The following is a 20,130-nucleotide window of genomic DNA, read 5'->3' on the forward strand; positions in this document are numbered from 1 at the left end:
ATGTGCTGTTGGATTTGGGTTGCTAGTATTTTGTTGAGGATTTTTTGCATCTACATTTTTCAGATATTGGCCTGTAGTTTTATTGTTGTTGTTGTGTCCTTTCTTGGTTTTGGTATCAGTGTGATACTGGCTTCATAGAAGGAGTTAGGGAGGATTCCCTCCTTCTAAGTCTTTTGAAATAGTTTCAGTAGGATTGGTATCAATTCTTCTTTGAATGTCTTATGGAATTCAGCTGTGAATCCTTGTGGTCCACTTGGGCTTTCGTTGTTGTTGCTGTTCTTGGCAGTGTTTTTTTTTTTTTAAATTACTGATTAAATTTTACTGCTTGCTATTGATCTGTTCAGAATTTCGATTTCTTCCTGATCAAAGCTTGGGGGATTGTATATTTCCAGGAGTTTATTCATTTCTTCTAGATTTTCTGGTTTATGTGCATAGAGGTTTTCATAATAGTCTTGAATGATCCTTTGTATTTCTGTGGAGTCAGTTGTAAAGTTTACCATTTCATTTCTTTTTTTGCCAATTTTAAATAGTTTTATTTAAGACATTGCATTTTTCCATGTACAATAGTGTTTATGAAGTGCAATGTTATATCCTTCCCCTGTGCATATGTTCCATATTCAAGCATTAAGAATGCCCAGTAACTTACTATAGCAGCTGAACTTTTAAAAACTGCCACAGAATTTGCTACAAATTTAGGTCCTTCAATGTTTTAAATGTGTGGAACAATGCTACATCTATATTTGGGTTGGCTTAATCAACCTCTTCAATGGTGGGCCCTGAGGAAGCACCACCTGAGGGAGGAGCTCCACCGCCAGGGAATCCCCCAGGCATTCCTCCTGGCATGCCTCCTGCACTCTGGTACAGCTTGGTAATGATGGGGTTGCAGACTTTCTCCAGCTCTTTCTGCTGATGTTCAAATTCTTCCTTCTCGGCAGTCTGATTCTTATCGAGCCAGTTGATAATTTCATTATACTTGTGCAGAATCTTGTGTTTGTCCTCATCATTAATCTTGCCTGGAAGTTTCTCATCTTTGAGAGTTGCTTTCATGTTGAATTCACAGGAGTCAAGTGAATTCTTGGATGACACTTTGTCCCTCTGCTTCTGATCTTCAGCTTTGTACTTCTCGGCTTCCTGGACCATATGTTCAATGTCTTCCTTGCTCAAATGGCCCTTGTCATTAGTGATAGTAATCTTGTTCTTTTTTCTTGTACTCTTGTCCACAGCAGAAACATTGAGGATGCCATTGGCATCAGTGTCAAAAGTGACTTCAATCTGAGGAACACCTTGAGGTGCAGGAGGTATGCCTGTGAGTTCAAACTTGTCAAGCAGGTTGTCATCCTTGGTTATGGTATGCTCACCTTCATAAACCTGAATAAGCACACCAGGCTGGTTGTCAGAATAGGTAGCGAAGGTCTGTGTCTGCTTGGTAGGAATGGTAGTATTATGTTTGATGAGGTCAGTCATGACTCCACCAGCAGTTTCAATACCAAGGGAAAGAGGAGTGACATCCAAGAGCAACAAATCTTGAACATTTTCAGACTTGTCTCCAGACAGGATGGCTGCTTGGACAGCTGCACCATAAGCAACAGCTTCATCAGGGTTGATGCTCTTATTCAGTTATTTTCCATGGAAGAAGTCTTGGAGAAGCTTCTGAATCTTGGGGATATGAGTAGAACCACCAACCAGAGCAATATCGTGAATCTGTGACTTGTCTAGTTTGGCATCTCGAAGGGCTTTCTCTACCGGGTCCAGGATGCTATGGAACAGGTCAGCATTCAATTCTTCAAATCATGCACGGGTACTGGAGGTATAGATGTCTATTCCTTCAGAGAGAGAATCGAGCTCAGTACTGGCATGGGTGCTGGAAGAGACAGTACTCTTAGCACGTTCACAAGCAGTAGAGGCGTCTTACAGCTCTCTTGTTCTCACTGATGTCCTTCTTATGCTCGCGCTTGAACTCAGCAATAAAATGGTTGACCATTCGGTTGTCAAAATCTTCTCCACCAAGTGGGTGTCTCTGGCTGTAGATTTGGCCTCAAAGATTCCATCCTTAATAGTGAGGATTAACACATCAAAAGTGCCACTTCCCAGGTCAAAGATCAGCATGTTTCTTTCTGCTCTAACCTTTTTGTCTAAGCTGTAAGCAATAGAAGCAGCAGTTGGCTCATTAATAATTCTAAGTACATTGAGACCAGCAATAGTTCCAGCATCTTTGGTAGCCTGACACTGAGTCATTAAAGTAAGCTGGCACTGTGACCACAGCATTGGTAACAGTCTTCCCAAGGTAGGCTTCTGCAATTTCCTTCATCTTTGTCAGAACCATAGAGGACACTTCCTCTGGATAGAAGCTTTTGGTCTCTCCCTTGTATTCTACTTGGACCTTAGGCCTGCCAGTGTCATTTACCACCATGAAAGGCCAATGCTTCATATCAGACTGGACAACAGCATCATCAAATCTGTGTCCAAACAGATGTTTGGCATCAAAAACCGCATTGGTGGGGTTCATTGCAACTTGATTCTTTGAGGCATCACTGATCAATCGTTCAGTGTCCGTAAAGGTGACATAGCTTAGAATGGCTGAGTTTCCCTGATCATTGGCAATTATCTCTACTTTTCCCTGCTGGAAAACACCCACACAAGAGTATGTGGTGCCAAGATCAATACCAGCTGCAGGTCCCTTCGACATGGTTGCTGGCATGTAGGCCTGGCTCCAACAACGAAGAAAGCCACAGGAACCCTGAGAGCTGCAGGCAAGCTCAATGAGCTACAGTTTCGTTTCTAGTTGAACTTATTTGAATCTTCTCTCTTCTAGGTTAATCTAGTTACTGGGCTATACATTTTCTTTATTTTTTCTAAGAACCAACTTTATGCTTTATTCATTTTTTTTGCTTTCAATCTCATCAGATATATTGGCTGATGTGTGTGTTTGTGTTTTCTTTTTGATGTAGCTTGTTATCAGGGTAATACTGGCCTCGTAGACTGAGTTTGGAAGTATTCCTTTCCTCTATATTTCAGAATAGTTTGAGTAGGATTGGTATTAGTTCTTCTTTAAATGTTTGGTAGAATTCAGCAGTAAAGCTCTTGAGTTCCAGGCTTTTCTTTACTGGGAGTCTTTTTATCATGACTTTGATCTCGTTACTTGCCATTGGTCTGCTCAGGTTTTAAATTTCTTCATGGTTCAGTCTTGGTAGGTTGTATCTGTCTAGAAATTTTTCCATTTCCTCTAGATTTTCCAATTTTTTGGCATATACTTACTTATAGGAGCCATTAGTGATCCTTTGAATGTCTGTGGTATCAGTTGTAATGTCTCCTTGTTTTATCTCTGATTCTATTTATTTGGGTCTTCTCTCTTTTCTTAGTCTACCTAAAGATTTATCAATTTTGTTTAACTTTCCAAAAAAGCAAATTCTGTGTCATTGTCCTTTTGTATTGTTTTCTTCTTTAAAATTTCACATATTTTTGCTCTAATCTTTAATATTTCTTTTCTTCTACTGGTTTTGGGTTTGGTTCACTCTTGCTGTCCTCGTTCTTTGAGATAGACCATTAGGTTGTTTATTTAAAGCTTTTTTTCTTTTTTGATGTAAGCAATTATAGCTATAAACTTCCCTCTTAGTCCTGCTTTTGTTGTATCCCATAGCTTTTGGTCTGTTGCGTTTCCATCATCATTGTTTTCAAGAAATTTTTAATTTTTTTTCATAATTTATTCATTGACACCCTGGTCATTCAGGAGCATATCATTTACTTTCCATGTATTTTTATAGTTTCCAAGATTCCTCTTGTTATTGATTTCTAGTTTTATTTCATTCTGATCAGAGAAGATGCTTCATATTTTTTCCACTTTTTTAATGTTTCAAGACAAATTTTGTGACCTAACATGTGTTCTCTACTTGGGAATGATCCATGTGCTGAGGAAAAGAATGTGTATTCTGCAGCTGTTGGATCAGAAGTTCCTTACATATCTATTAGGTCCATTTGGTCTATAATGCAGATTAAGTCCGATTTTTCTTAGTTGATTTTTTGTCTAGGCGATCTGTCCAGTGTTGAAAATGGGGTGTTGAATTATGCAGCTATTATTGTATTGGGGTCTGTCTCTCTCATTAGCTCTAATAATATTTTCTTTATATATCTGGGTGCTCCAGGGTTGGGTGCATATATATTTAAAATTCTTATATCCTGTAACTGAATTGACATCTTTATCATTATATAGTGACCTTTTTGGCTTTTTAAATAGGTTTTATCTTGAAATCTAATTTTTCTGATATAAGTGTAACAACTCCTGATCTTTTTTTATTTTCATTGGCATGGAATGTCTTTTTGCATCTCTTTATTTTTATGCTATGTGTGTCTTTATAGGTGAATTGTGTTTCTTGTAGGGAACAGATTGATTGGTTTTGTTTTTAATCCATTCCATCACTCTATGTCTTTTGATTTTAGTGTTTATTCTAGTTACATTCAATGTTATTATTGATTAGTCAAGACTTACTTTTGCCATTTTGTTATTTTCTGGTTGTTTTCTGGTCTTCTCTTTCTTCTTTCTTTTCTTCCTGTCTTCCTTTTAGTGAAAGTGATTTTCTCTGGTGATATAAATTAGTTTCATGCTTTTAACTTTGTGTGTGTTGTATATTTTTTGGTTTGAGGTTACGATGCGGCTTGCAAACACAATCTTACAACCCATTATTTTAAGCTAATGAAAACTTAACACTTTGCATAAACAAGGAAACAAGCAAAAAGAAAACTAATAAAGGCTCTACATCGTAACTTCATTCCCATACTTTTTAACTTTTTGTAGTTTTCATTTATATCTTATTGCTCTATGTCTTTAAAGTTTGTTGTGGTTATTATTATTATTATTATTATTTTTATTATTTGAAATGGAGTCTCACTCTGTCGCCCAGGCTGGAGTGCAGTGGTACGACCTCAGGTCACTGCAACCTCTGCCTCCCGGGTTCAAGCGATTCTCTTGCCATGGTTCATTGTTTAGTCTTTCTACATAAGATGAGAGTAGTTTACACACTGCAGTTACAGTGTTATAATATTTTGTGTTTTTCTGTACACTTACTATTGCCAGTGAGTTTTATACTTTCAGATGATTTCTTATTGCTCATTAATTTTCCTCTCTTTCTGATTGAAGTACTCCCTTTTACATTTCTTGTAGGACAGGTCTGATGTTGATGAAATCTGTCACCTTTTGTTTGTTTTGGAAAATATTTCTCTTTCGTATTTGAATGATAATTTTGCTGTATATACTATTCTAGGGCAAATTTTTTTTTCTTTAGCATTTGAAATGTGTCGTGCCACTCTCTCCTGACCTATAAGGTTTCCACTGAAAAGTCTGTTGCCAGACGTTTTGGAGCTCAATTGTATGTTGTTTTTTTTCTCTTGCCAATTTTAGGATCCTTTTAAAATTCTTGACCTTTGGGTGTTTAATTATTAAATATCTAGAGATAGTCTTCTTTGGGTTAAATCTGCTTTGTGTTTTATAACCTTCTTGTACTTGGATATTGATATCTTTCTCTAGGTTTGGGATGTTCTCTGTTATTATCCCATTGTATAAATTTTCTACCACTATCTTTTTCTCTACCTCATCTTTTAGGCCAATAACTCTGAAATTTATATTTTGAGGCTATTTTCTAGATCCTGTAGATGTGCTCATTGTTTTTTATTCTTTTTTCTTTTGTCTCCTCTACCTGTGTATTTTCAGATAGCCTATTTTCATTCCCACTAATTCTTTCCTCTGCCTGATCAATTCTGCTATTAAAAGACTATAATGCATTCTTAATTATGCTACTTCCATTTCTTCAGTATTTCTTCTTGATTCTTCTGAATTATTTTGATGTTTTGTTAAATTTGAGTGACAGAATTCTGAATTCCTTCTGTGCGTTTTCTTGAATTTCTTTGAATTTTCTCAACACAGTTATTTTGAATTCTCTATCTGAAAGGTCACATATCTCTTGTTTCTCCAGGATTGGTCCCTGGTGCCTTATGTACCTCATTTGGTAAGGTCATGGTTTCCTGAATTGTCTTGATAGTTGTAGATATTCCTCTGTCTCTGTGCATTGAAGAGTTAGGTATTTCTTTTAGTCTTCTCAGTCGCAACCTGTTTGTACCCACCCTTAGTGGGGAGGCTTTTCAGATATTTGAAATGACTTGCATGTTGTGATGTAAATTCTATCTGAATTTGGCAGCACCCCAAACCCAGTAACACTGTGATTCTTGCAGACTCTTAGAGGTACTGCCTTGATGGTCTTGGACAAGATCCAGAAGAATCCTCTGAATTAGCAGGCAGAGACTCTTGTTTTCTTCCCTTTCTTTCTCCCAAACAAATGAGATCTCTCTATCTGCTGTGAACCACCTGAAGCCAGAGGTGGAGTGACACAAGCACCCCTGTGGCCACCACCACTATGACTGCTGGGTCAGAACATCACTGGTTCTTGCCCAAGGCTTGTTGTAACCACTTCCTGTCTACTGCCTATGTTCACTTTAGGTCTTGGGGCTCTACAATTAGCAGGTGGCAAAGCCAGTCGGGCCTATGTGTTACCCTTCAGGGCGACAGGTTCCCCCAGGCCTTATATGGTCCCAGTAGTGCCATCTGAGTGCCAAGGACTAAGGTCAAAAATATTAGAAATCTACCTGGTGTTCTGTTGTACCGTAACTTAGCTGGTACTCACATCACTAGATGTGGTCCTTCCCACTCTTTTCTCCCCTTTCCAAAGGCACAGGAACCTCACCCTGTGGCCACTGCCACCTCATATCCACAGTGATTACTGCCAGACTACTGCCGATTTTCCCTTAAGTCTCAAGGACTCTTCAGTCAGCTTGTTGTAAATGCTACCTGGCTTGGGACTCACCTTTCAGTGCAGTGGGGTCTCCTGTGGTCCAGGGGAGTTTCAGAAGCCAAAGCCAAGGCCTGGAATTGGGGGCCCCAGGAGCCCACTCTACTTTGCTGTGGCTGACCTGGTACCTAAGGTGCAAGACAAAGTCCCCTTTACTTTTCCCTTCATTATTCTCAAGCAGAAGGAATCTTGCCCCAGAGCCACCATATTTGGGAATATGCTGAGTCTCACCTGAAGCCAGCAAGTCTCACCCAAGCGCCTCAATGTAGTACCTAGGTATCACTGCTGGTTATTGAGGGTCCAAGGGCCCTTCAGTTAGCAGGTTATCAATTCTGCCAGGGCTGGGTGCTTCCCGTCAAGTCAGAGTGTTCCGTTTTGGCTGGGTGTGTGCCTATAAGTGTCGTCCAAGATCTAGGGCCTGAAAAGGGGGCCTCATGACCCTGATCAGTGCTCTTTTCTGCTCTGGCTGAGCTGGTATTCAAGATTCAAGACAAAGTCCTTCCCACTCTTCTCTCTCCTCTTTTCAAGCAGAGGAAGAGGTCTTTTGTTGTTGTTGTTGCTGCAAGCTGTGAACCCTGGGGTTAGGCAAGGGGTGATGCCAACAATCTCTTAGCTATTCTGGCTGGTGTCTCAGTAGACCATGTGTTCCCCCAGTCCACTGTCCCTGGGCCGAGTTCAGCACTAGGACTCACCTAGATGTTGCAGTTCTTGTGGCCTTGATAGATTTCCCTCTGGCTAGGGCTGGTTTAAATACTGTGATATGGTTTGATCTGTGTCCTCACCAAAATCTCATGTTGAATTGTAGTCCCCCAATGCTAGAGATGGGTCCTGATGGGAAGTGATTGGATCATAGGAGCGGATTTCACATGAATGGTTTTGCATCATCCACTTGGTACTGTCCGTGTGATAGTGAGTGAGTTCTCATGAGATCTGGTCATTTAAAAGTTTGTGACACTTTTCCCCTTTCTCTCTCACTCCTGCTTTCACCAAGTGAAATGCTTGCTCTTGCTTTGCCTTCTACCATGGGTAAAAGCTCCCTCCGGCCTCTCCAGAAGCAGTTGCTGCCATGCTTCTTGTACATCTTGCAGAACCATGAGCTAATTAAACCTCTTTTCTTTATAAATTACCCAGTCTCAGGCATTTCTTTATAGCAATGTGAATGGACGAATAGATGTTCCTTCCATGGACAGGCATTAGTTATTTGGTCCAATTTTGTTTTTTGTTATAATAGGGCAGCACTGAGTTCAATTCCTCACAATTGCTGTAGTCTCCCTCTCCTCAGGACACAGAAATGCTCTCAACACCACACTGTCACTGCCAAGGTATGGGAGCGAGGTGGCATCGGTGATTCAAAACTGTTTTTCCTACCTCTGTAGTGTATATTTCAGTGACATGAAGTTAAAACCAGGTACTGTGAGTGTTTACCTGATTTTTGGTTCTTATGAATGTGCTTTTTTATATGTGTAGATAGCTGTTAAATTGGTGTCCTTTTTTGAGGAACAATTGGTAGATCTTTGTATTCCACCGTCTTGTTCCACCTCGACTCTGAAGTATGTGTCTTATAGGAAGCATATAGTTGGATTTTGTTTCTTTATCAATTCAGTCACTCTATGCCTTTTAATTGGAGAATTGAGTCTATTTATATTCAATATTATTACTGGTAAGGACTTACTGTTGCCATTATGTTGCTTATTTTATGGTTGTTTTACAATTACTCTTTTTTTTTTTCTTTCTTACTATCTTCTGGTTAAGAGATTGTCTCTGGTAGTACATTTTAATTTCTTTTTATTTTTAGTTAAATAATTACAGATTTTTGCATTGTGGTTACCATGAGGCTTACAGAAATCATTTTATAGATATAAACCATTTCATAGATACGTTTTTTAAAGAGATGACAAATTATCTTAGATCACAAGAATAAAAGCAAGAGAAAAATTAAAAAAGTAGTTACACTTTTACTCTATCACCCCCTTATTTTGAGTTTATGTTGTCTCAATTTACATATTTTTATATTGCCTTTCTCTTAACAGGCTGCTGTTGCTCTTATTGTTTTTTTAACCCACAACTTAGCGACTTAGCTATTATTGCTTTTGATAGATTTTTCTTTTGGGCTTCGTACTAGAGTTATAAGTGAATTGCATACCACAATTACATTATTAGATTATTCTGGGTTTGTCCATGTACTTAATTTTGCCAGTGAGTTTTGTACCTTCAAATATTTTATTGTTGCATGTTTTTTCTTTCAGATTGAAGAATTTCCTTCAGCATTTCTTGTAAGATGAATGTTGTGATGAAGAATTCTCTCAGCTTTTGTTTGCCAGGGAAAGACTTTAATTCTCATTTATATTTGAAGGATAGCTTTGCTAGATACAGTATGTCTTGAATGTTTTTTTTTTAAAATTATTCTTTTAGCACTTTGAGAATGTGATCTTTTTTTTTTTTTCTTTGAGACGAGTCTGTTTCTGTCGCCCAGGCTGGAGTGCAGTGACGCGATCTCGGCTCACTGCAAGCTCCGCCTCCCGGGTTCACGCCATTCTCCTGCCTCAGCCTCCCAAGTAGCTGCGACTACAGGTGCCCGCCATCACGCCCGGCTAATTTTTCTATCTTTTTTGTAGAGACGGGTTTTCACCGTGTTAGCCAGGATGGTCTCGATCTCCTGACCGTGTGATCCGCCCGCCTCCGCCTCCCAAAGTGCTGGGATTACAGGCGTGAGCCACCGCACCCGGCCGAGAATGTGATATTACTCCTTCCTTCTGGTCACTATGGTTTCTGTTAAGAAATCTGTTGCCAGATGAATTGGAGTGCCTTATATGTTATTTGCTGCTTTCCTGTTGTTGCTTTTAGGATCCTCTCTTTGTCCTTGATCTTTGAGAGATCGATTATTAAATGCCTTGCATAGTCTTATATGGGTCAAATCTGCTTGGTTTCCTTTAACATTTCTTGATCTGGATATTTATCTCTTTCTCAAGCTTTAAAATTTTTTCTGTTATTGTTTCTTTGAATAAGCCTTCTTCCCTTTGCTCTTGCCCAATTCCTTCTTGAACACCAATAATTCTTATATTTGTTGTTTTTGAGGTCATTTTCCATATCTTGTAGATGATCTTCATTCCTTTTCATTCTTTTTGCTTTTTTCTCCCCTGTCTGTATATATCAGATATTTTGTCTTTGAGCTCACTGATTCATTCTTCTTTTTGGTCCATTCTGCTGTTGAGAGCCCATGATGAGTGTTTTAGTTTAATATATTTCTTATTTCCAATATTTCTGTTTGATTTTTTAAAAAATTATTTCAATCTCTTTCTTAAATTTTTCTAATAAATGTATGAATTGCTTGTTTTGTGTAATCTTGATATCACTGAGTTTCCTCAAAACTGCTATTTTGAATTCTTGGTCAGAGAGTTCACATATTGCCATCTTGTTAGGGTTAGTCACTGATGCCTTGTTTTTTCCATTTGAAGAGGTTATGGTTTCATGTTTGCTGTTGTTTTCTGTGGATATACATCTATGCCTTTGCATTGAAGAATGAGTTAATTTATTCCATTCTTCTCTGGCTTGTTTTGGTTTTTATTGGATATGTTTGCTTAGGGATTCTTTGTAATATACCTTTTGACTTTCTTTCTCTATTTCTTCTGGCCAGGTTACTACCTTTTTGGCATTAGACGGTGCCTTAAGCCTGGATTTGCCTTGGTTCTAGTCAACAATTAAGAGTGCCAGCTGTCCAGAATGGAGGAGGTTTCAAAGGAGATATCCTGGTGGTGTAGGAAGGCTGGCTAGGGGTTCGTGTCCAGGGGACCTATGGAATGAACATCCTATAGCATGGTGCTGCTGAACAACCACACTGAATTAGTGTCTCTGTTATCCAAGTTACAGATCAGAATTTCCAGGGCTGCAGACTGTAGTCCTTCCTCCCACCTTTATCTCTGCCTCTCCTCAGTAATATTTCTCCATTCAGGCACTCATAATGCTTCCCATGGGTTGAGGCAGGGAAAGGTCTTTTGCCAAGGAGCCCGAGATGGTGGGGAAACTGGTTGTCCACTCAAATTTTACTTTTTCCAGCGTAGAAATTGTGAGTTGTGTGCTTGGTTGTGGGCAGACTGGGGAGAGTGGTGTCATGAATATGGAAGTCTTTTTCTCTTACCATCTCCTCAGAGTTTTTATTTACTTTTCTGTGGCCCCAGGTACTGTCTTATCCTCATATTTGAATACTGCAGCATTGCTCCTGATAATCTTGGTGCTATATATTTATGTTGTTTTTGGTGTATGTGGAGTAAGTGAAGCCTGCTTGCTTCCATGCTGCCATTTTGGAACCAGAATTTTCTCATGGGTAAGATTTATTACATCAAATGATACAGTACAAGAACAGTAGGAAAGTATATGCATAAATAAAGGCTGCAGAAGTCACAGGCATGATTCCAATTTCTGTTCTCTCCATCTGCTAACCAAAGAGATATATATGTGAGATGTCTCCATTCAGGGAAGTCCACTCACTTCTTGGGATGCAGAGTTCTCAAAGGGGAATGGTGACATGGCCAGCCATAGTGTGAATCTTAAACCAGGTGCCAGCTGCACATTATGAATCTTTACGTTTACTTTAAGAATGTTGGCCAGGCACGATGGCTCACGCCTGTAATCCCAGCACTTTGGGAGGCCCAGGCAGGTGGAACACGAGGTCAGGAGATGGAGACCATCCTGGCTAACACGGTGAAACCCCGTCTCTACTAGAAATACAAAAAAATTAGCCGAGAGTGGTGGTGGGTGCCTGTAGTCCCAGCTACTCAGGAGGCTGAGACAGGAGAATGGTGTGAACCCGGGAGGCAGAGCTTGCAGGAAGCTGAGATCGCGCCTCTGCACTCCAGACTGGGCGACAGAGCGAGACTCTGTCTCAAAAAAAAAAAAAAAAAAAAAGAATACTGATAGTTTGGTTCATCTTGACCCACTGCCTCAGGAATATGAAATAACATTCCTAATCAGTAACTCAGTGAATATTTCTATAGCTTACTCCTAAGAGTTTGAGCAAGTGTTATTGCTGTGGCTACAGAGCTAAGCAAGAACCAAATAAAATGGACCTGCTGCATTAATGCTTTTCTTTTCTTTCTTTCTTTCTTTTTTTTTTTTTTTGAGACGGAGTCTCGCCCTGTTGCCCAGGCTGGAGTGCAGTGGCCTAATCTCAGCTCACTGCAAGCTCTGCTTCCCGGGTTCACGCCATTCTCCTGCCTCAGCCTCCTGAGTAGCTGGGACTACAGGCGCCCACCACCACGCCTGGCTAATTTTTTGTATTTTTTTCTTTTTATTATTATTATTATTATTATACTTTAGGCTCTATGGTACATGTGCGCATATGTAATTTTTTGTATTTTTAGTAGAGACGGGGTTTCACCGTGTTAGCCGGGATGGTCTTGATCTCCTGACCTCGTGATCCGCCTGTGTCGGCCTCCCAAAGTGCTTGGATTACAGGTGTGAGCCACCCTGCCCGGCCATTAATGCTTTTCTTAGAGAGCTTTTATAAGTCTTTTGAGTGTATATGTGTGCATGAGAGAGAAAGAGAGAGAGAGAAAGGGAGTTTATACCAATAGTTTGTAAGACTGTATTTTCTATTTCTTCAGATAGTTACTATTTTAACTATAACTTCATGTATTTAATCTTCCAATTTAAAAGATGGTATCTATTGACTGCATAAGCAAGGATAAAATGAACCTACTTCTTTTTACTCCTATGTTCTTTTCCCACCATCTTACATCCCCTTCACCCAATTATATTTAGTTGTACTATTTTCTTTTTCTTTTTCTTTTTTTTTGGAGACAGAGTCTCACTCTGTTGCCCAGGCTGGAGTGCAATAGCATGATCTCGGCTCACTGTAACCTCCGCCTCCCAGGTTCAAGTGATTCTCTTGCCTTAGCCTCCTGAGTAGCTGGGATTACAGGTGTGCACCAGCACGCCTGGCTAGTTTTTGTAGTTTTAATAGAGACGGGGTTTCACCATGTTGGTCAGGCTGGTCTTGAACTCCTGACATCGTGATCCGCCCACCTCAGCCTCCCAAAGTGCTGGGATTACAGGTGAGAGCCACTGCACCCAGCCTAGTTGTACTATTTTCTTAGTTCTTTTTAGCTTTATACCTTTAAGTATACCTATATATCTCATTTGATTTATCAGCCTTAAATCATATCGTTTGGTTTCCAGCTTTAAAATACGAAAAGGCCAGGTGTAGTGGCTCACACCTTTCATCCCAGCACTCTGGGAGGCCAAGACCAGAGGATCACTTGAACTCAGGAGTTCGAGACCAGCCTGGGCAACAAAATGAGAACCCCCCCCCCCTCATCTCTTTAAGAAAGCATTTCATCCTGGTCTCTCATTTAAGAATATAAAAATAAAACAAAATGTGCAAAAATCAGTACACGTACAATAAATCCTGCCTTCTCTGTCCTTGCCTATCTTTACTTTTTTAGTTATATAATTCTTGTATTTTTATTTATAAGATTTACATTCTATTCTGGAGCCATAATTTTCCAGGTTGTTTTTATCCTAGTCCTGTAGCTAAATGGTTTCTGTGCAAAGTGCTAGCCATCTTGCCAGAGACAATCCATCATTTTTTTGTGTAGGTTATTTTTCTTCCAATAGTTTTTTAAGGAAGTGCTGAAATGTTCATGTTCCCTAAGTTCCTGTATGATCCAAAACACTTGTTACTTTTGTTTGTGAAAGAATGCATAATAGGACATATTTCTTCTCTTGAAGGTTTGGTAGACAGACATTGTTTCATTTTCTTCTAGTGCTGAATATTGTTCTAGAAACAAATGAAACCAGCCTGATATATTCCCTTATTAATGACTTTAATTTATTGTCTAGATTCCCAGAAGATTCTTTATTCTTGAAATTCAGTTGCTTTACTAAGATATATTTTAGTGTTAATAATTCTGTATCAACTTTTATAGGGTTGTGGTATGTTTTTTCAATCTGTGCATTTAGTTTTCTTTTTTGTTTGTTTCTGGGAAGATTTAAATACTTTCTAGCCCATGTTTTGTTGTATTCTTTATGTTTCTCAATTATGTTTACATTGGATCTCCTTTGTCTATTTGTCTGTCCTTTTTATCTATTGTGTTATTTTAAACCCTTTTAAACTCCTTATATATTTACTTTTTTTACTTTTTATTTACTGTATACCACATATCACCTACTGGGTTATTATCAGTATCAATTCTCCTTTGTGTTATTTATAGTGTAGTTTTATTTTCTTCTTCCATTGTCTTTTTTTTAGTTTATCAAGCAGTTTTATTCTTATCCCCCATATTTGCCCATACAATAAAACCATCTTATAAAATATAGTTTATCAATTTCTTATTGAAGGGATATTTCCTCCTAACCTCTACTAATTACTCATTTTTTAAAGTGTTAATCTAGATGTTGTTTCCTCTAGGAAGCTTTCCTTGACCCCCGACCCCTGCGCCTTCAGTGCTTGCCTGATTATAGCACTTACCACACAGTTCTGAAAATTTCTATTTGCTTCTGTGGAAACTACACTCTAAGCCGTGGGATGTCAGGGCCTGTGTTTATTGTTCTTGCTCAGTGATGCATTCCCAGCATCTGGCCTGTAATAACCCTTCAATTTATACCCTAAAATGTCTGGAGGAGCTTCAAGATGAAGTTCACCACCAGAACATAATCTTATAAATCACTAATTGTGAGCATGCTTTGAATCCTTAGGATGGTGCAAAAAGCATTCTGTACTTTTTCTAGCTGTTCAAATTACAGATGAGTTAGATGAATGCTCAGGAAGCCCATTCTTTCCCTAATGATACTCTAGCTTATACTTTCTATGCTTCTTTCTACCTCTAGGGCTCTGGCTGTTTCCTTAGTGATCAAAGCCATGCACTTTCGCTGGAGACTTCTTTTAGGTACAGTTGAAGATGGCTTTGTAGAATAGTTGATTATATCTCCTTTGGAAACAAGCTTAAATCTTACAGTTGCTTCTTAGTGGGGCATCTATATGACAAATCTTTTTAAAAAATTAATATTCATTAATGTTCATTATTTTGCTAAAAGAGCCTTTTCACCACTAGAGATGCCAATAAGAAAGAAGGTAGGGGGTGAGTGGTGATAAATTATGCTCTGTTAGTTCTAGGCAGTGGTCAGTAAATATTTGTTGAATTCAAGAATGAGTGGTGTAACTAGGGGTGATGTTTGCCTTCTCTCTCTCTCTCTCTCGCTCTCTGTCTTTCTCATGTGTGTGAACATGCTTTTCAAATATTCTTCAATGTGTATATAAAACATTTGAAATAAGCAGCTAAATGAATTTTGTTTAAAATTTTAAAACCTAAAATTCAAAGAAAGGAAATTTAAATGGGGCTTATGACTATCCTGTCACCACCTTACATGGTATGAATTGAGAGACTGAAAGGAAGTTCTTCCTAAAATGATCTTCCACAACTGCATCAGGGTCTACAATTCCACCATGCTTTGGGCTAAGGCTTTATGGCATTTGAATTATTACCTGAGATTTAATTCAAGTCAGTTCACACACTAGTATAATGGGATATGGGATGCTATTGAATTCCGTTGGATAGTTCATTATCTGGGTAGTTTCTTTATTTAGCTGTCTCTTGAGATAGACAGGGAATCAAATGTAAAGGATAACCATCTTAAGGATGGGAATTGAGATGCCTTACCAGAGGCAGAATGAAGACAGTGGGATGACATGGGTAAATAATTCTAGCTATGTGGTTATATCCTGGATCAATGTAGCTACCTCCTGCCTGTTTTTAGTAGTTGTAGCACGCTGGGATTCTTTTACCTTTTTCAAAGCCTTGTATCTTTAACTGTTTGTTTCTTTCAGCTATGTTGTTGCTTTCCGGGTTGCTTTATTGTTTTTTAGCTATCCAACAGGAAGTAGAGAAACAAACAAGAAAAACAAAGTGTGCAGGGACTAGAGGCCCTAGCATTTGGAATGTGAAGCTCTACTTACCAGCCCCAAACATACATAAGCAGAGGCCTAAGACTTACACAGAAGTCTTATGATCTGTCCCTAATCAACAGCTCTCTAAATTTTACCTTTGGCCTCTCTCATACTTATGCTTTTCAAAGAACTGTCCAGTTTGGTGAAGGCAGCTTTGCATAGGGAATGGTGAGGGAAATGTATTCACACTTCTTTACACTTCCAACTCTGCTTTGGAGAACCTGTTAATGGTAGCTGCTGCTGTTTCAAATGGGATGCCTTCCTCCTAGCTTCTCTAAATCCTACTTTTATTTTTTTTTTAAGGATCTAACTTAAATCTCATCATCTTTTTGAAGGCTTCTGTGATTCCCCATTGTTCTTCTTTTATTTCTAAAACTGTTTGTCTGATTTTGAATCCAAGCTTTGTCATAATAAGTGTGACCTTGGACAAGTTACTTAATCTCTCTGTGCCTCAGCTTTCACACCTGTAAATTGAGAATAAGACTGCCTGTTTCATCAAGTTGGCTGTTGTGTGAATTAAATTGGTCACTATCTGTAAAACACTGTGAACAGTGCCTGACAGATAAAGCAATGCCTGCTCAGTAATTATTATATATTCTTTTTCTTGTTACTTCTAATATAGCTTACAATATATACTTTAACAATTTTTTCCTGGAGTTTCTATGGCTCCATTTTATCTCCTTATGTGAGCTTGCGGTAATGTAACATAGTGGAAAAACTGTGGACTCTGGATTCAGACTACCTGAGTTTGAGTCCTAACTCTGCTACTTATAGCTCTCTGATCTTGGACAAGTTATTTAATCTTTTTGAGTGTTGGTTTCATCGTGCGTAATGGGAATAATGATACCAAACTACTTCAGAGACTCTGTGAGGATTAAATTAGGTAATCCTTACAGAGTACCAGTCACGCAGTAGTTGCCCCATAAATGGAGATGCTGTTATTACACATTTCAATATTCACAGTGGCTAGGCCTAGTTTAGGCACTCATTGAATGTTTGTTAAATGGATTTGGCAGTAAAATATTATTCTCTTTCATGTATTTATCTTTTGTGTTATTCAGAACTGAGATCAGCTGGAAAAGGGATAACTGCATCTTTGAACTCTTGAAGTTAACTGTAGACTCAGTATTTTTCCTATCCATCAAGCTGTCCTTTTTGTTGTGTTAGGCTTAGTAATGTCAATGATGATTAAGAATAAGAGAAGCTACCATTCGTTGATTTCTTACTATGTGCTGTGTATGTGCTACATGCTTTACACATCCCTAGTTTTGTTCCTTCTCATGCTACATTCTCTTCCTGAGTAATCTCATCTATTATCTTGGCTTCAGATAAAATCTATGTGCTGATGACCCCCAAATTCCTGTCTTTACTCCAGACCTCATTTGAGCTTTAAACCCATATATTTAACTACAAACTTGACATTTGCATTTGGATATCACAGGGGCAACTGAAACCAAACATTTTCAGAACTGAACTCTATCTCCTATAGTTTTTCCCACTTGAGTCCCATTTCTGCTTTTCCTTTTGTACATCCCATCACTGTGAATGGCACCACCCCAACTATTTAGTTATACCCCACACTGAGAAGTTTAGCAAGTTCTCATAGATTTTCCTCCAAAATATATATTAAATCTGTCTATTTCTTTCCTTCTTCAATACCACCACCATAGTCAAAGCTACCATCATAGTCTCTGGGGATTATAATAGCCTACTAATTGGTCTCATCTCTTGTTTTTTTTTTTTTTTTTTGAGACAGAGTTAAATTAAATCGCTCTTGTTGCCAAGGCTGGAGTGCAATGGCGCATACTCGGCTCACCGCAACCTTTGCCTCCTGGGTTCAAGCGATTCTCCTGCCTTAGCCTCCCGAGTAGCTGGGATTACAGGCATGCGCCACCATGCCTGGCTAATTTTGTATTTTTAGTAGAGACAGGGTTTCTCCATGTTGTTTAGGCTGGTCTCGAACTCCCAACCTCAGGTGATCCACCCAGCCTGGTCTCATCTCTTATATACTTGTCTCCTTCCAATCTATTGCATATACTATGGCCAGACTTTTTTTTTTTTACTTTTCAATTGCAGTGTGTCATGCATACAACAATATGTACAAAGTGTGCTAATCTCAAACGTATAGCCTGATAAATTTTTCCATATATATATACTTATGTAACCATTTCCAAGATCAAGGTTTAGAACACTTCCAGCACCTCAAAGGCTTCTTTGAGCCCCCTCTGAGAGGTAACTGCTATTTTTCTGTCAGATTTTTAAAATTGATCATTTGAGGGAAAGAATAAAACATAAATATTGAACTGAAGTTAATGATATGCATGTTGAAGTATTTCGGTCAAAGTGTATTAAGGAAATCAACCTACTTTCAATTTACTTTGAAATGCAAAAGAAAATAAGATAGAATAGATGAATACAAAGGTAGATGCATAGTGATAAAACAAGTCTGATAAATGTAAATTACAGAATCTTGGTGGTGCATATGTGAGGTGTTCACTGTAAAATTCTTTCACATCTTTAAATTTGAAAATTTTCATTATAAAATGTTGCAAAAAAGGATCTTTTGAAAACACAAAATAATCTTGTATTACCTAAAGCTCTTCAATGGCTTTCAAATATACTTGATATAAAATATATAGTCTTTAATATATCCTAAAAGGCCCAATGTTGCCCCTACCAGACTCTCTAATCTCTTTTCCCTCATTCTTCATCTTCTTCACTGTGTTCAAGCCCCATTTGTCTTTTTCCATTTCCATCAATATACAATGCTGAATGAGGGAATAAAAACAGCGATATGCTTATAGGCAAGCTGTTCACAACAATGGGACAATCTGGGGAGAGGACACTTTTTCAGAAATACAGTTTCAGGCAGATAAGGTTGTTTGGGTTAAAAACAGAAAAGAGCCCTAGTCTCTAGTTGCTAAAACACACTCAGTCACCTATTGCTGCAACTGTGCTGTATGCATGAGGTCTATTTGTAGCACAGAGGGGACACTGTTGTCTTCATCTTATAAGTTCTATTAAGTCAGGAACAATGTGTAGCTTTTTATTTGATGTGTCTGTAGCACCTAGCATAGTCTCAGCTAGCCATAAAGTAGACACTCCATAAACATTTGCTGAATAAATTAGTGAACTCATTAAATCCTTATAACATCTCTATAGGCTAGTTATCAGTTGACTTCCATTTTCAGATGAGGAAACTGAAGCCCATAAAGGTAAAATATCTAGCTTAAGGCCATACAGTTTTAGTAAAAGAGCTAGGATTCATTCCCAGGTTGGTTTGACTCCAAATCCCAGGCTGTTATGTGCTCTTCTGCCTTCCCTAATGCAAATATTTCACCCTTTGTGGAAGTCACCCCTGAGAGTTAAAAGGGCAGAGCATGAGAGGGCATAGGAGAGGAAAGGGTGACTCTTTGGATATAACAGAAGCGCTGGGTGTTTCTACACCAGGGTGATTTCCTCTCCCCCATAAACTCCTTTCTAGTGGTGCTGGAGGCTGCAACTTGGAGCACACACATGGAAGTGAACAGGGATATCCCTGCTGAGCCAACACTCCTCCCCAAATTGGTGATTCATTTTGGCTAATCACCTCAGTTATGCACATTAGTTTCCTTTTCATTAGGTCACATGTAATAACTGCCATTTTAGATGGGCATGGGATTGGGGTGGAATAAAGCACTAGAATGAAAAAATTGCTGGCATCAATGAAAAATAAAAATTCTCTAACAAAACCAGCTTGAGGCACACTTATAAAGTGAAGGGATTCATAGGCAGCCTGATTTTCACTGGACATTGGACCAAAGTACTCTCTGGCCCCATGCCTAGGTGAAGTCAGCAGCTATCTATGTACTGCAAAGTGAGGGAGGTTAAAAATCCTTGATTACTATCAAGTCTGCCCACTCAGATTTGCCACAATAGTTGAAACCTTCACTGAAATCATTGCTTCAGGGTAAGAAACCTAGGCCTGCTATTAAAATGTGTATCTACCACTAGGGACCACTTCATTAAGTCACTATGAGCCATAACAATCTTAACTTGTTAACTCTTGCTCTGTTTCCTTTGTTGTCCTTCCTCCTCAGCTCTTTCCAGATGAACCCACAGATAACTAAAAATACAGATTTAGTCATGCCTCTTGAGCCTGTCCTGAATGAGGTCAGAAAGAATACACATAATTGTTAACATTTAATGAGTGCTTACTATGTTCTGGGTACAATATTAAACATTTTGTATATCCCATATCAACTTAATCTTTTTAACAACCCAATGAGATATTTTTTATCATGCCTATTTTGTAGAAGGGAAAATAGAGGTGCAGAGAGGTCAAACAATTTGCCTGAGATTACAGCATACGGCTGA

General features: G+C 38.7%; 1 pseudogene; it reads right to left on the bottom strand.

Moving 5' to 3' along the window:
• Window positions 1-723: 723 nt before the first annotated feature.
• LOC100444231 (heat shock cognate 71 kDa protein-like) lies at window positions 724-2,686 on the bottom strand (annotated as a pseudogene).
• Window positions 2,687-20,130: the final 17,444 nt, after the last annotated feature.

This window comes from Pongo abelii, chromosome X (genome assembly GCF_028885655.2).
Source record: "Pongo abelii isolate AG06213 chromosome X, NHGRI_mPonAbe1-v2.0_pri, whole genome shotgun sequence".
In the NCBI taxonomy this organism is placed as follows: Eukaryota; Metazoa; Chordata; class Mammalia; order Primates; family Hominidae; genus Pongo; species Pongo abelii.